Here is a 15,606-nt window from a genome sequence, read left to right as displayed (position 1 = left end):
CAAATCGTTTAGGTGGGTTTCTGTTGAGGGGAACTCAATTCTAGCAAGGCTTTGCGGCCAAGAGGCATGAACACAGTCACTAAAGGTATAGTTGATGCAGAAATGAAAGAGCAGTCATTGTTTGACCTAAACCTATCCCACAACTGTGACATTCCGAGTCTGTCTGGCTTTCTTCTGAGGAACACGAAAAAAGAGATTTGCCTGAGTGGCCCTCTGTTGAGCAGCAGCTCTGCATCACGAAGGCCCGTCTTTACACAGGTGTAGAGATAATTGTTAAGCCACACTAGGCAGCGGTAATACCCACGCAGACAGTACTCTGTACTTTTGACCTGGTAGTTTAGATGAACAGATGGCCTGTGCACTCAAAGACCCAATATTTCGTACAACATATAAATATACATATATTAAATGAAAGTGGGGAAAAAAGCAAAGAAGAAATGGCCACAGAGAATTCCGCAAACAACTGGAGAAATTCCCGGTTTGCTGCTAAAATAGAAGGTATTTGCGAACTGAAGAGCGCAACGCAATTTGTAATTTGAAAAGCGCTACAAGATGCATGAGATGAAAAGATCTGACACCTTCGCCACAGGTTTCCGTAGTGTAGAGGTTATCACGTTCGCCTTACACGCGAAAGGTCCCCAGTTCGAAACTGGGCGGGAACACTGGATCTATTTTCAAAATTGTTCACGTGAGTTTCTGTTCAGGAGGAACTCAACGCTTCCAAGGCTTTGCGGCCAATAGGCATTAATACAGTCACTAAAGGTAAAGTTGATGCAGAAATGAAAGAGCAGTCATTGTTTGACCTAAACCTAACCCACAACTGTGACATTCCAAGCCTGTGTGGCTTTCTTCTGAGAAACACCAAAGACGAGATTTTAGGAAACTCTGCGTAGACTGCCACGCCGAATGAACTCTGTCCTCTTGTGTAAGGGTCTTATTCCACCTAGGCCATCACGTAAGGCAGGGTCTCAAGGGGTGTCTAAAAGGGGGTACGTGGCAGGCCCTCCTTAGACCCCTGCGCGCCGGCCCTGTCTGTCCCAATGATCACCTGTGTCACCACAAACAGCCCATCAGTCCCTCTCACCGCCGATGTGACCACTAATTGCGCTTCTGTCCACTGGTAATACAAAAACTGTGACCGCAAGCTGTCTATGTGTCCCCCTGATCCCCTACGTGCCCACAAGTAGCCTTTTTATCCCCTTGACGAACTTTAAAACACATCCATCTGGAGTGTTATTTTCTGATAAAATGATGCAAGCCGTAGCAGTTTCTAACACATGGCTAACCTTCTTGAAATTCAACACAATGGTCAACGAATCTGCCAATAAACCTGTTCAGGTGGCTCCTCGCTTACTCCCGAAGCACCCAGAGGTGTTAAACCCTCAGAATTCCACTGACCACAAACAGTCTGTATTTTTTACAATGGGATAGATTGTACGTGGCAAGTCCATGTCTCAGCTTTCTGAAGAGATATCAAGCTAAAACCTGATTTCCCATGCTAGTCTGGACACGTGCTACCCCTGTGGTGAGTTTCAATAAGATTGGAGAAACTTGAAATCTCGGCTCAAAAAAAACTAAAAGTTTCAAGAAGATTGGAGAAACTCGAAAATTTGACCAACAAAAATCACCAAGAGAAATTTTCGAGTTTCTCCTGAGTTCTTGGAACTTTTGGTTTGTTAGTTTGAGACTAGCACAGGAAGGCAGGTTTCGGCTTGATATCAAGCTGCAAGTGTTTAATTCCGAGGTAAGTTAAGGGTAGCGTTTCAGGAAACTCTGCATAGACTGCCAGGCCGAATGAACTCTGTCCTCTTGTGCGTGGGAATTACGCCGATTTTCTATTTGCTTTCGGGCACATCACACTATAAATATTCGCCCAAAAGGCACTCTAGCGCTAGACTGTGGAGTTTCTGTAGTTTAGTGGTCAACACGTTCGCCTAACATGCGAAAGGTCCTCGGTTCGAAACCGAGCAGAAACAGCTGTCCCCTTTTGAAGAAATGTATGAACCCTTTGAGCCGGCAGTTGGCTTCAGAAGGTTTAGCCTTTATGCGCATTTTGCTGAGCCTGCACACAATGATTTCGGACTTGCTTAGGAAGTGGGTTTCCGTAGTGTAGTGGTTATCACGTTCGCCTCACACGCGAAAGGTCCCCAGTTCGAAACTGGGCGGGAACACTGAATCTCTTTTCTGAAATCGTTTAGGTGGGTTTCTGTTGAGGAGGAACTCAATTCTAGCAAGGCTTTGCGGCCAAGAGGCATGAACACAGTCACTAAAGGTATAGTTGATGCAGAAATGAAAGAGCAGTCATTGTTTGACCTAAACCTATCCCACAACTGTGATATTCCGAGTCTGTCTGGCTTTCTTCTGTGGAACACGAAAAAAGAGATTTGCCTGAGTGGCCCTCTGTTGAGCAGCAGCTCTGCATCACGAAGGCCCGTCTTTACACAGGTGTAGAGATAATTGTTAAGCCACACTAGGCAGCGGTAATACCCACGCAGACAGTACTCTGTACTTTTGACCTGGTAGTTTAGATGAACAGATGGCCGGTGCACTCAAAGACCCAATATTTCGTACAACATATAAATATACATATATTAAATGAAAGTGGGGAAAAAAGCAAAGAAGAAATGGCCACAGAGGATTCCCGCAAACAACTGGAGAAATTCCCGGTTTGCTGCTAAAAATAGAAGGTATTTGCGAACTGAAGAGCGCAACGCAATTTGTAATTTGAAAAGCGCTCCAAGATGCATGAGATGAAAAGATCTGACACCTTCGCCACAGGTTTCCGTAGTGTAGAGGTTATCACGTTCGCCTTACACGCGAAAGGTCCCCAGTTCGAAACTGGGCGGGAACACTGGATCTCTTTTTCAAAATTGTTCAGGTGGGTTTCTGTTCAGGAGGAACTCAACGCTTCCAAGGCTTTGCGGCCAATAGGCATTAATACAGTCACTAAAGGTAAAGTTGATGCAGAAATGAAAGAGCAGTCATTGTTTGACCTAAACCTAACCCACAACTGTGACATTCCAAGCCTGTGTGGCTTTCTTCTGAGAAACACCAAAGACGAGATTTTAGGAAACTCTGCGTAGACTGCCACGCCGAATGAACTCTGTCCTCTTGTGTAAGGGTCTTATTCCACCTAGGCCATCACGTAAGGCAGGGTCTCAAGGGGTGTCTAAAAGGGGGTACGTGGCAGGCCCTCCTTTAGACCCCTGCGCGCCGGCCCTGTCTGTCCCAATGATCACCTGTGTCACCAAAAACAGCCCATCAGTCCCTCTCACCGCCTATGTGACCACTAATTGCGCTTCTGTCCACTGGTAATACAAAAACTGTGACCGCAAGCTGTCTATGTGTCCCCCTGATCCCCTACGTGCCCACAAGTAGCCTTTTTATCCCCTTGACGAACTTTAAAACACATCCATCTGGAGTGTTATTTTCTGATAAAATGATGCAAGCCGTAGCAGTTTCTAACACATGGCTAACCTTCTTGAAATTCAACACAATGGTCAACGAATCTGCCAATAAACCTGTTCAGGTGGCTCCTCGCTTACTCCCGAAGCACCCAGAGGTGTTAAACCCTCAGAATTCCACTGACCACAAACAGTCTGTATTTTTTACAATGGGATAGATTGTACGTGGCAAGTCCATGTCTCAGCTTTCTGAAGAGATATCAAGCTAAAACCTGATTTCCCATGCTAGTCTGGACACGTGCTACCCCTGTGGTGAGTTTCAATAAGATTGGAGAAACTTGAAATCTCGGCTCAAAAAAACTAAAAGTTTCAAGAAGATTGGAGAAACTCGAAAATTTGACCAACAAAAATCACCAAGAGAAATTTTCGAGTTTCTCCTGAGTTCTTGGAACTTTTGGTTTGTTAGTTTGAGACTAGCACAGGAAGGCAGGTTTCGGCTTGATATCAAGCTGTAAGTGTTTAATTCCGAGGTAAGTTAAGGGTAGCGTTTCAGGAAACTCTGCATAGACTGCCAGGCCGAATGAACTCTGTCCTCTTGTGCGTGGGAATTACGCCGATTGTCTATTTGCTTTCGGGCACATCACACTATAAATATTCGCCCAAAAGGCACTCTAGCGCTAGACTGTGGAGTTTCTGTAGTGTAGTGGTCATCACGTTCGCCTAACACGCGAAAGGTCCTCGGTTCGAAACCGAGCAGAAACAGCTGTCCCCTTTTGAAGAAATGTATGAACCCCTTTGAGCCGGCAGTTGGCTTCAGAAGGTTTAGCCTTTATGCGCATTTTGCTGAGCCTGCACACAATGATTTCGGACTTGCTTAGGAAGTGGGTTTCCGTAGTGTAGTGGTTATCACGTTCGCCTCACACGCGAAAGGTCCCCAGTTCGAAACTGGGCGGGAACACTGAATCTCTTTTCTGAAATCGTTTAGGTGGGTTTCTGTTGAGGAGGAACTCAATTCTAACAAGGCTTTGCGGCCAAGAGGCATGAACACAGTCACTAAAGGTATAGTTGATGCAGAAATGAAAGAGCAGTCATTGTTTGACCTAAACCTATCCCACAACTGTGACATTCCGAGTCTGTCTGGCTTTCTTCTGAGGAACACGAAAAAAGAGATTTGCCTGAGTGGCCCTCTGTTGAGCAGCAGCTCTGCATCACAAAGGCCCGTCTTTACACAGGTGTAGAGATAATTGTTAAGCCACACTAGGCAGCGGTAATACCCACGCAGACAGTACTCTGTACTTTTGACCTGGTAGTTTAGATGAACAGATGGCCGGTGCACTCAAAGACCCAATATTTCGTACAACATATAAATATACATATATTAAATGAAAGTGGGGAAAAAAGCAAAGAAGAAATGGCCACAGAGGATTCCCGCAAACAACTGGAGAAATTCCCGGTTTGCTGCTAAAAATAGAAGGTATTTGCGAACTGAAGAGCGCAACGCAATTTGTAATTTGAAAAGCGCTCCAAGATGCATGAGATGAAAAGATCTGACACCTTCGCCACAGGTTTCCGTAGTGTAGAGGTTATCACGTTCGCCTTACACGCGAAAGGTCCCCAGTTCGAAACTGGGCGGGAACACTGGATCTATTTTCAAAATTGTTCACGTGGGTTTCTGTTCAGGAGGAACTCAACGCTTCCAAGGCTTTGCGGCCAATAGGCTTTAATACAGTCACTAAAGGTAAAGTTGATGCAGAAATGAAAGAGCAGTCATTGTTTGACCTAAACCTAACCCACAACTGTGACATTCCAAGCCTGTGTGGCTTTCTTCTGAGAAACACCAAAGACGAGATTTTAGGAAACTCTGCGTAGACTGCCACGCCGAATGAACTCTGTCCTCTTGTGTAAGGGTCTTATTCCACCTAGGCCATCACGTAAGGCAGGGTCTCAAGGGGTGTCTAAAAGGGGGTACGTGGCAGGCCCTCCTTAGACCCCTGCGCGCCGGCCCTGTCTGTCCCAATGATCACCTGTGTCACCAAAAACAGCCCATCAGTCCCTCTCACCGCCTATGTGACCACTAATTGCGCTTCTGTCCACTGGTAATACAAAAACTGTGACCGCAAGCTGTCTATGTGTCCCCCTGATCCCCTACGTGCCCACAAGTAGCCTTTTTATCCCCTTGACGAACTTTAAAACACATCCATCTGGAGTGGTATTTTCTGATAAAATGATGCAAGCCGTAGCAGTTTCTATCACATGGCTAACCTTCTTGAAATTCAACACAATGGTCAACGAATCTGCCAATAAACCTGTTCAGGTGGCTCCTCGCTTACTCCCGAAGCACCCAGAGGTGTTAAACCCTCAGAATTCCACTGACCACAAACAGTCTGTATTTTTTACAATGGGATAGTTTGTACGTGGCAAGTCCATGTCTCAGCTTTCTGAAGAGATATCAAGCTAAAACCTGATTTCCCATGCTAGTCTGGACACGTGCTACCCCTGTGGTGAGTTTCAATAAGATTGGAGAAACTTGAAATCTCGGCTCAAAAAAACTAAAAGTTTCAAGAAGATTGGAGAAACTCGAAAATTTGACCAACAAAAATCACCAAGAGAAATTTTCGAGTTTCTCCTGAGTTCTTGGAACTTTTGGTTTGTTAGTTTGAGACTAGCACAGGAAGGCAGGTTTCGGCTTGATATCAAGCTGCAAGTGTTTAATTCCGAGGTAAGTTAAGGGTAGCGTTTCAGGAAACTCTGCATAGACTGCCAGGCCGAATGAACTCTGTCCTCTTGTGCGTGGGAATTACGCCGATGTTCTATTTGCTTTCGGGCACATCACACTATAAATATTCGTCCAAAAGACACTCTAGTGCTAGACCGTGGAGTTTCTGTAGTGTAGTGGTCATCACGTTCGCCTAACACGCGAAAGGTCCTCGGTTCGAAACCGAGCAGAAACAGCTGTCACCTTTTGAAGAAATGTATGAACCCCTTTGAGCCGGCAGTTGGCTTCAGAAGGTTTAGCCTTTATGCGCATTTTGCTGAGCCTGCACACAATGATTTCGGACTTGCTCAGTAAGTGGGTTTCCGTAGTGTAGTGGTTATCACGTTCGCCTCACACGCGAAAGGTCCCCAGTTCGAAACTGGGCGGGAACACTGAATCTCTTTTCTGAAATCGTTTAGGTGGGTTTCTGTTGAGGAGGAACTCAATTCTAGCAAGGCTTTGCGGCCAAGAGGCATGAACACAGTCACTAAAGGTATAGTTGATGCAGAAATGAAAGAGCAGTCATTGTTTGACCTAAACCTATCCCACAACTGTGACATTCCAAGCCTGTCTGGCTTTCTTCTGAGGAACACGAAAAAAGAGATTTGCCTGAGTGGCCCTCTGTTGAGCAGCAGCTCTGCATCACGAAGGCCCGTCTTTACACAGGTGTAGAGATAATTGTTAAGCCACACTAGGCAGTGGTAATACCCACGCAGACAGTACTCTGTACTTTTGACCTGGTAGTTTAGATGAACAGATGGCCGGTGCACTCAAAGACCCAATATTTCGTACAACATATAAATATACATATATTAAATGAAAGTGGGGAAAAAAGCAAAGAAGAAATGGCCACAGAGGATTCCCGCAAACAACTGGAGAAATTCCCGGTTTGCTGCTAAAAATAGAAGGTATTTGCGAACTGAAGAGCGCAACGCAATTTGTAATTTGATTCGCACTCCAAGATGCATGAGATGAAAAGATCTGACACCTTCGTCACAGGTTTCCGTAGTGTAGAGGTTATCACGTTCGCCTTACACGCGAAAGGTCCCCAGTTCGAAACTGGGCGGGAACACTGGATCTCTTTTTCAAAATTGTTCAGGTGGGTTTCTGTTCAGGAGGAACTCAACGCTTCCAAGGCTTTGCGGCCAATAGGCATTAATACAGTCACTAAAGGTAAAGTTGATGCAGAAATGAAAGAGCAGTCATTGTTTGACCTAAACCTAACCCACAACTGTGACATTCCAAGCCTGTGTGGCTTTCTTCTGAGAAACACCAAAGACGAGATTTTAGGAAACTCTGCGTAGACTGCCACGCCGAATGAACTCTGTCCTCTTGTGTAAGGGTTTTATTCCACCTAGGCCATCACGTAAGGCAGGGTCTCAAGGGGTGTCTAAAAGGGGGTACGTGGCAGGCCCTCCTTAGACCCCTGCGCGCCGGCCCTGTCTGTCCCAATGATCACCTGTGTCACCAAAAACAGCCCATCAGTCCCTCTCACCGCCTATGTGACCACTAATTGCGCTTCTGTCCACTGGTAATACAAAAACTGTGACCGCAAGCTGTCTATGTGTCCCCCTGATCCCCTACGTGCCCACAAGTAGCCTTTTTATCCCCTTGACGAACTTTAAAACACATCCATCTGGAGTGGTATTTTCTGATAAAATGATGCAAGCCGTAGCAGTTTCCAACACATGGCTAACCTTCTTGAAATTCAACACAATGGTCAACGAATCTGCCAATAAACCTGTTCAGGTGGCTCCTCGCTTACTCCCGAAGCACCCAGAGGTGTTAAACCCTCAGAATTCCACTGACCACAAACAGTCTGTATTTTTTACAATGGGATAGATTGTACGTGGCAAGTCCATGTCTCAGCTTTCTGAAGAGATATCAAGCTAAAACCTGATTTCCCATGCTAGTCTGGACACGTGCTACCCCTGTGGTGAGTTTCAATAAGATTGGAGAAACTTGAAATCTCGGCTCAAAAAAACTAAAAGTTTCAAGAAGATTGGAGAAACTCGAAAATTTGACCAACAAAAATCACCAAGAGAAATTTTCGAGTTTCTCCTGAGTTCTTGGAACTTTTGGTTTGTTAGTTTGAGACTAGCACAGGAAGGCAGGTTTCGCCTTGATATCAAGCTGCAAGTGTTTAATTCCGAGGTAAGTTAAGGGTAGCGTTTCAGGAAACTCTGCATAGACTGCCAAGCCGAATGAACTCTGTCCTCTTGTGCGTGGGAATTACGCCGATTGTCTATTTGCTTTCGGGCACATCACAATATAAATATTTGCCCAAAAGGCACTCTAGCGCTAGACTGTGGAGTTTCTGTAGTGTAGTGGTCATCACGTTCGCCTAACACGCGAAAGGTCCTCGGTTCGAAACCGAGCAGAAACAGCTGTCCCCTTTTGAAGAAATGTATGAACCCCTTTGAGCCGGCAGTTGGCTTCAGAAGGTTTAGCCTTTATGCGCATTTTGCTGAGCCTGCACACAATGATTTCGGACTTGCTTAGGAAGTGGGTTTCCGTAGTGTAGTGGTTATCACGTTCGCCTCACACGCGAAAGGTCCCCAGTTCGAAACTGGGCGGGAACACTGAATCTCTTTTCACAATCGTTTAGGTGGGTTTCTGTTGAGGAGGAACTCAATTCTAGCAAGGCTTTGCGGCCAAGAGGCATGAACACAGTCACTAAAGGTATAGTTGATGCAGAAATGAAAGAGCAGTCATTGTTTGACCTAAACCTATCCCACAACTTTGACATTCCAAGCCTGTCTGGCTTTCTTCTGAGGAACACGAAAAAAGAGATTTGCCTGAGTGGCCCTCTGTTGAGCAGCAGCTCTGCATCATGAAGGCCCGTCTTTACAGAGGTGTAGAGATAATTGTTAAGCCACACTAGGCAGCGGTAATACCCACGCAGACAGTACTCTGTACTTTTGACCTGGTAGTTTAGATGAACAGATGGCCGGTGCACTCAAAGACCCAATATTTCGTACAACATTTAAATATACATATATTAAATGAAAGTGGGGAAAAAAGCAAAGAAGAAATGGCCACAGAGGATTCCCGCAAACAACTGGAGAAATTCCCGGTTTGCTGCTAAAAATAGAAGGTATTTGCGAACTGAAGAGCGCAACGCAATTTGTAATTTGATTCGCGCTCCAAGATGCATGAGATGAAAAGATCTGACACCTTCGCCACAGGTTTTCGAGTGTAGAGGTTATCACGTTCGCCTTACACGCGAAAGGTCCCCAGTTCGAAACTGGGCGGGAACACTGGATCTCTTTTTCAAAATTGTTCAGGTGGGTTTCTGTTCAGGAGGAACTCAACGCTTCCAAGGCTTTGCGGCCAATAGGCATTAATACAGTCACTAAAGGTAAAGTTGATGCAGAAATGAAAGTGCAGGCTTTGTTTGACCTAAACCTAACCCACAACTGTGACATTCCAAGCCTGTGTGGACTGGGAGAACTACGGCCCGGAGGAGCGTTGCTGGGTTAATCGTAACGACATCCTGGACCCCAGCCTTCTCACTGACCGAGACCATCCAGACCGCCCCGCTCCCCGTGGCCGAGGTAGACCCCGTCGTCTCACAAGATCCCAGCCGTCAGGAGCCGGCCGTTGAGGAGGGGGTACTGTCACAGCCACACCTTCTACACTCCCGGAATCGGACACTTACGCCACACCCACTCGTCCCCAATCACCTGAATTCTGAACACCTGTGCATCATCACCAGTGCCACATATAAAGCCATCAGTCACCATCACCCAGTGTCTGGTCTAGCACCGATCTCCTCACTTACCTGAACGCCATTCGTGTAACTTACCTGATCTACTGAACCCTCCTCTATGTTACTACATTTCAGCCCGACGCGCGATCTTTGCCGCTCTGTAATAGCGACGCGCGCCTGCTCGGCAGCCTTGCGCCACTGGAAGAGCGCAGACTTTTACGCACATGGAAACCCTCTGGGGACAGTTATGATGCGGAAAGTTGTGACGACAGATGCGTCCTTAACAGGCTGGGGCGCCACCCAGGAGGGCAGAACGGTGAACGGTCTGTGGCCGAGCAGACTACGTTCAGCGCACATAAATTATTTAGAGCTTATGGCCGTATGGAAAGCTCTGAATCATTTTCTGCCTCGCCTGCAGGGACATCATGTGCTCGTACGCTGCGACAATACCACGACAGTGGCTTATATCAACCGTCAGGGCGGCGTGCGCTCGTCGAAACTTCACGCTCTAGCTTACAAGCTTCTAGTGTGGAGCGGACGGGTTTTCCTGTCGTTAGGCGCGACTCATGTTCCCGGCCTTCTAAACAGAGGCGCGGATCTTCTATCAAGGGGAAACCCAATCTACGGAGATTGGCGCCTTCACCCGCAGATAGTGGATATGTTATGGATGAGATTTGGACAGGCAACCGTAGATCTATTCGCCTCGCGCGAAAACTACCATTGTCCTATGTTCTTCTCGCTAAAGGACGTGGACGCACCCCTCGGGGTAGATGCACTGGCCCACCCGTGGCCCAGAGTGCTGCTGTATGCCTTTCCTCCCCTGTGCCTGATAATTCCTACACTGGCCAGGGTGAGAGAGCAGGGCCTGTCTCTCATTCTGATAGCACCCAGGTGGCCCAAAGCACCATGGCTGGTGGAGATAATCCCTCTGTTATATGCCGAGCCATGGCATCAGTTCCTGATATTTTGTGTTTCCTCCAAGACCTCTTGGGAAAAGGCAGGTCTTTTTCCACAATTAAGGTCTACTTGGCTGCGATTTCGGCCTTTCATGTGGGCTTTGAGGGCTCAACAGTCGGGTAACATCATCTAATCCGCAGATTTATGAAGGGTGCCTGAGTGGGACCTCTCCATGGTGTTGGAGGCTCTGTCTCAGTATCCTTTTAAACCTCTTGGAAGTATTTCCCTAAAGCTGCTGTCCTTCAAGACAGCTTTGCTCTTGGCCTTGGCATCAGCCAAACGTGTCAGTGAGCTACATGCACTTTCGGTTCATCCCATGTGCACTAAATTTTCTCTTAGTGGAGATATGGTTTCCCTTAAGCCTAATCCGGCCTTCATGCCGAAGTGCTTCCCTGCGTTCACTTCAGAGGTGTTGGAGCTGTCCGCTTTTGACCCTCCACCTTTTTCCTCCCTGGAGGATGAGAGGCTAAATGCTCTGTGTCCCGTCCATGCTTTACGGACATATATGAACAGGACTAGTGCTTTCCGGAAGAGCAACCAGCTCTTTATTTCATGGGCATCCACTCATGGAGGGAATCCTATTTCTAAGCAACGCCTCTCACATTGGCTTGTGAATGCTATAGCTTTGGCTTATGAATCAAAGGGAATGCAGCCACCAGGGAGCGTCACTAAAGGACATCTGCTCCGCTGCCATTTGGTCTTCTCCTTATACCTTTGTGCGTTAGCACATTCGGTTTTAGGGGTGGGGTCCTCTTAGCCCTTCCCTGCAACCCTGCTGGAAGAGGTGAAGAAGGAGTGAATGGGCCGGCTGGCCATGCACATCCCTGTCACTAGCATGTTTTTACATTCCTTTTTCTGGGTGTATTTATATGCACATTGGTTATCATGTGTGTGATGCTAACATTTTTTCATGTGCTGCATATGCACAGCAGTCACGACTGTGCATCAATATTGCAGGTTCATGAGTATGGGACGAGTCAGGCACCGCCTCTCTGGGGCGACCGTCCTTCTCTGGCTTTCACAACCTCACTGTGAGTGTATTGGGCAATCGGGGAGCTGTCCATGTCTCTCCCATAGGTGGATCTCGAACACGAGATGATGAAAGAGAACAATAGGTTACTGTCGTAACCCCGGTTCTCTGAAACATCGAGTGGAGAGATCCACCAGCTTTGCCCCGCTTGCCACACGAGAAGCGAATATACTTAACTGGGGAATAGCAGCGCTGCAGCCATTATTATACCCCTAGGTAAGGGGGCGGGCCCTTACCTGGCATTGGCTGCGCGCTTCTGTCTGTCTAGCTAGACTTGGTGCAATTGGATGCTTCTGCAGAGGTCAGGTACGGATGCCCTTCTCTTTCATCATCTCGTGTTCGAGATCCACCTATGGGAGAGACATGGACAGCTCCCCGATTGCCCAATACACTCACAGGGAGGTTCTGAAAGCCAGAGAAGGACGGTCGCCCCAAAGAGGCGGTGCCTGACACGTCCCATACTCATGAACCTGATATAGTGATGCACAATCGTGACTACTGTGCATACGCAGCACATGAAAACATTTTGCATCACACACATGATAACCAATGTGCATATAATTACACCCAGAAAAGGACTGTAAAAACATGCTTAGTGACAGGGATGTGCATGGCCAGCCAGCCCATTCACTCCGTCGTCACTTCCAACAGGGTTGCAGGGAAGGGCTAAGCAGACCCCACCCCTAAAACTGAATGTGCTACCGAGATATTGGTGACATCCAGCCGGTAATAACGCAAAAAGGTATGAGGAGAAGCCCAACTAGCAGCGGAGCAGATGTCCTTTAGCGACACTCCCCTAAACAAAGCCCAAGAGGTGGCAATGCCCCTCGTGGAATGAGCTCTGATGCCCCCTGGTGGCTGCATACCCTTTGATTCATAAGCCAAAGCTATAGCATTCACAAGCCAATGTGAGAGGCGTTGCTTAGAAATAGGATTCCCTCCATGAGGGGGTGCCCATGAAATAAAGAGCTGGTCGCTCTTCCGGAAAGCACTGGTCCTGTTCATATATGTCCGTAAGGCACGGACGGGACACAGAGCATTTAGCATTTATTAAGTATCTCAAAGAGTTGATAAACAGGATTTAAAGAATCACTACTAAGTTTGTCACGTTTCAATCTGAGACGAGATATTTCTTACCTGTCATATTGTTAAATGGGTGATACTTTTAAGTTTAATGTATGGTTTAATTACTAGATAACACGACACAGCAGAAGGAAGAAGGAAAGAGTGTGTGTGTGTGTGTGTGTGTGTTTATGATTGTGTGGTTGTGTTTGTGTACTTGTTTGCATTCTCGGTACATTTATGTTGAGGTTGAAAGATCTAGGGGTTAATAAAAATTATAAATGTAACTAAAATAAACTAAATTAACTCGAATTAAACTACATATTCCTATATGGTCTGACTTGTTAAAAGATTTCACGTCCATTTGACCAGTAAATTAACTTTTAGCTAACCTCACGATCACAGGCCTTAACCATAAAGTTTAAATTGTACACCTTTGATCAGTGAATACATAAAATTGTTAAACTTTAGCTGACCTGCAGCAGACCATTTACAACACCAGAACCCCTGAAAACTAATTAGATTACAGTTGAGTTGCAACCCCAAAAACAGTGTTTTTACAGGCGTTTGATATCTAACTAATATGCAGGTACCAGTAATCACACAGACACCACATGCCCAGCACGGTCACGTTTCGATGCACGATCGGAGACGAGATATTTCTTCCCTGCTATATTGTTAAATGGGGATACTTTTAACTACATGTGTCTGGTTTATTAACCAGATAACACAACACAAGCGCGGCAGAAGGAAAGTATGTGTGTGTGTGTGTGTGTGTGTTTGTGTGTGTGTGTGTGTGTGTGTGTGTGTGTGTGTGTGTGTGTGTGTTAATTGTCATAGCTTGAGAAATTAAGCTTGACAAAAAGATCTATCGACGGCAATAGTCTAAATTTAGACTAGTCGTAGATTAGAGTAATTAACTTAATACATTAAAAACAAATAATGCTTTTTCAATGCTGTTTTTTATTATTATTTTGTATTTTTTAAGACTAAAAGTAAATAAAAATCGCATAAAGCTACATCATTTAAAAAGTACAAATTGATCTTATGTTTAAACGGATTTAAAGTTTTCGCTAATTAAGGACTGATGTCTATTTATTAAAAATTACTTAGTTTAATTATTTTAACATTTAAATCTATTTGACGCTGCTATCACGCCTCCAGCGCTAGAGACTGCCCCCGCTGTAGGCGTGGTTTTTTTCCCAGAGCATTACACGAGCCTCATTCTAAGTGTGACTGCGATGCTGTCAGGATCACTCAACAGAGATGTCGTAACACTTTGCTGTGAGATCTTTTTTTTCTTTCGTCTAACTCTCTGTCAGTAACACTCTCGATTTTTAAAGTTGTAGTTAGTGGTAAAGTACAACATAGATTTGACAAGTTTCTTGTCTGATGGATTTTATTTTAGATCCGCGTAATGCCTTCCATTTTTTCTTTTGTTTTAACTTTTTCTCACATTATGACAAACGCCATGTTTTCTGGTTTGTATCGCCGCTTTACATTTGTTTCTTTTTTAGTTTGAGGTAAGGTATAAGTGATAAATGCTTTCTTTTCTAGCTGGTAACAAAACACCTTTTTAAATTTTTACAAGCTCTCACGTCTTTTTCACGTGTTGCTTAACGAAAACACATCTGATAGTTTTGACTTGTTTAGTTGTTTTAGATAAATAACCAATAGTTTTCTTAAATTTGTTACAACTTTAACAACGTTTTACACTTTTCCAACTACGAAAAACGAGCATTACATCGTTTCCATCTCGTATGTGTTTATAAGCTTTTTCTTGAAATGCACTGTGTACTTAAAACCTTAATAAAAAATCCCCTTATACCATTTTCATGATTTCGCCCTTTTCAGAGTTTAACAAAACAAAAAAGCACATAGATCCCAACACATTTTCCCCCATCCCTCACCGTAATTCCTTCTTAGGTTCGTAAGTTCATCTTAAGTTCATAAGTTCATATATAGGTCACCGGGGTGTACAGCGAGGAGAGGGGGGGTGTACAAACAGGTGTCCAGAAAAGATGGCTTTTATGACCCTCATCAATCAAATTGTTGGAGACAACCCACCCTTTATTCTCTCTCGTAGACTCACTGAACAGCATCAATAAGGATTTATAGACAAAAGATGCATATCTGCGGAGATATATGGATATATTTACTTCATATTTCTTCAAACAGAATCGTCATTTCTATTTATTTTCCACTGATTTACGCGATCTGATGATAAACAGCCTCTCCCACCGATCTGTGTGTGTGTGTGTGCAGTGGTGTGAGCTTGTGCTGCGTGTCACTCAGACTCCGATTGGTCCTTCGCCATTGTCAATTTAGAAGTGTCATAACCGGACACCGCCACATCGTGTCACATGCTTCCTGTGCACTTCCTGGTTCATATCTTACCATAACACTGAAACACCTATGTACACATGAAATATCCGAATAATAAACCCGCGATTACGATAGTAAAGCTTGATATGAGATTTTCTTGAGATCTGGGGCGTTTTTATAAAAAAAATCGAAAATGTCATCTGAAATGCTAACTTGTGCAGCGATGTAAAAGGCTATAAATAGCATATTTTTACAACAGTAAATGACCAAATTCCACTCCTGATCGCTAAAGGAAGTTATTATAAACACTCGATTGGGGTTTAAAGTGAGTTTTGAGTAAAAGTGTACTAATAATTTCATG

At 45.1% G+C, this 15,606-nt stretch overlaps 13 non-coding genes across 13 annotated transcripts; all 13 read left to right on the top strand.

The window, feature by feature from the left end:
• The first annotated feature begins 589 nt into the window (after positions 1 to 589).
• Positions 590 to 662, top strand: trnav-uac (transfer RNA valine (anticodon UAC)). Its single transcript has one exon. It is a non-coding gene; the product is annotated as a tRNA-Val (tRNA).
• Positions 663 to 1,903: 1,241 nt separating this feature from the next.
• Positions 1,904 to 1,976, top strand: trnav-aac (transfer RNA valine (anticodon AAC)). Its single transcript has one exon. It is a non-coding gene; the product is annotated as a tRNA-Val (tRNA).
• A 122-nt stretch (positions 1,977 to 2,098) lies between these two features.
• On the top strand, positions 2,099 to 2,171 carry trnav-cac (transfer RNA valine (anticodon CAC)). The gene has a single exon. It is a non-coding gene; the product is annotated as a tRNA-Val (tRNA).
• A 607-nt stretch (positions 2,172 to 2,778) lies between these two features.
• On the top strand, positions 2,779 to 2,851 carry trnav-uac (transfer RNA valine (anticodon UAC)). The gene has a single exon. It is a non-coding gene; the product is annotated as a tRNA-Val (tRNA).
• Positions 2,852 to 4,093: 1,242 nt separating this feature from the next.
• On the top strand, positions 4,094 to 4,166 carry trnav-aac (transfer RNA valine (anticodon AAC)). The gene has a single exon. It is a non-coding gene; the product is annotated as a tRNA-Val (tRNA).
• A 123-nt stretch (positions 4,167 to 4,289) lies between these two features.
• On the top strand, positions 4,290 to 4,362 carry trnav-cac (transfer RNA valine (anticodon CAC)). The gene has a single exon. It is a non-coding gene; the product is annotated as a tRNA-Val (tRNA).
• Positions 4,363 to 4,969: 607 nt separating this feature from the next.
• On the top strand, positions 4,970 to 5,042 carry trnav-uac (transfer RNA valine (anticodon UAC)). Its single transcript has one exon. It is a non-coding gene; the product is annotated as a tRNA-Val (tRNA).
• A 1,240-nt stretch (positions 5,043 to 6,282) lies between these two features.
• trnav-aac (transfer RNA valine (anticodon AAC)) lies at positions 6,283 to 6,355 on the top strand. The gene has a single exon. It is a non-coding gene; the product is annotated as a tRNA-Val (tRNA).
• Positions 6,356 to 6,478: 123 nt separating this feature from the next.
• Positions 6,479 to 6,551, top strand: trnav-cac (transfer RNA valine (anticodon CAC)). The gene has a single exon. It is a non-coding gene; the product is annotated as a tRNA-Val (tRNA).
• Positions 6,552 to 7,158: 607 nt separating this feature from the next.
• Positions 7,159 to 7,231, top strand: trnav-uac (transfer RNA valine (anticodon UAC)). Its single transcript has one exon. It is a non-coding gene; the product is annotated as a tRNA-Val (tRNA).
• A 1,241-nt stretch (positions 7,232 to 8,472) lies between these two features.
• Positions 8,473 to 8,545, top strand: trnav-aac (transfer RNA valine (anticodon AAC)). The gene has a single exon. It is a non-coding gene; the product is annotated as a tRNA-Val (tRNA).
• A 123-nt stretch (positions 8,546 to 8,668) lies between these two features.
• On the top strand, positions 8,669 to 8,741 carry trnav-cac (transfer RNA valine (anticodon CAC)). Its single transcript has one exon. It is a non-coding gene; the product is annotated as a tRNA-Val (tRNA).
• Positions 8,742 to 9,347: 606 nt separating this feature from the next.
• On the top strand, positions 9,348 to 9,419 carry trnav-uac (transfer RNA valine (anticodon UAC)). The gene has a single exon. It is a non-coding gene; the product is annotated as a tRNA-Val (tRNA).
• The last annotated feature ends 6,187 nt before the right edge of the window (positions 9,420 to 15,606 follow it).

Source organism: Carassius auratus, unplaced genomic scaffold (genome assembly GCF_003368295.1).
Source record: "Carassius auratus strain Wakin unplaced genomic scaffold, ASM336829v1 scaf_tig00011381, whole genome shotgun sequence".
Classification (NCBI taxonomy): domain Eukaryota; kingdom Metazoa; phylum Chordata; class Actinopteri; order Cypriniformes; family Cyprinidae; genus Carassius; species Carassius auratus.
This window is presented reverse-complemented; position numbering and strand designations above follow the sequence as displayed.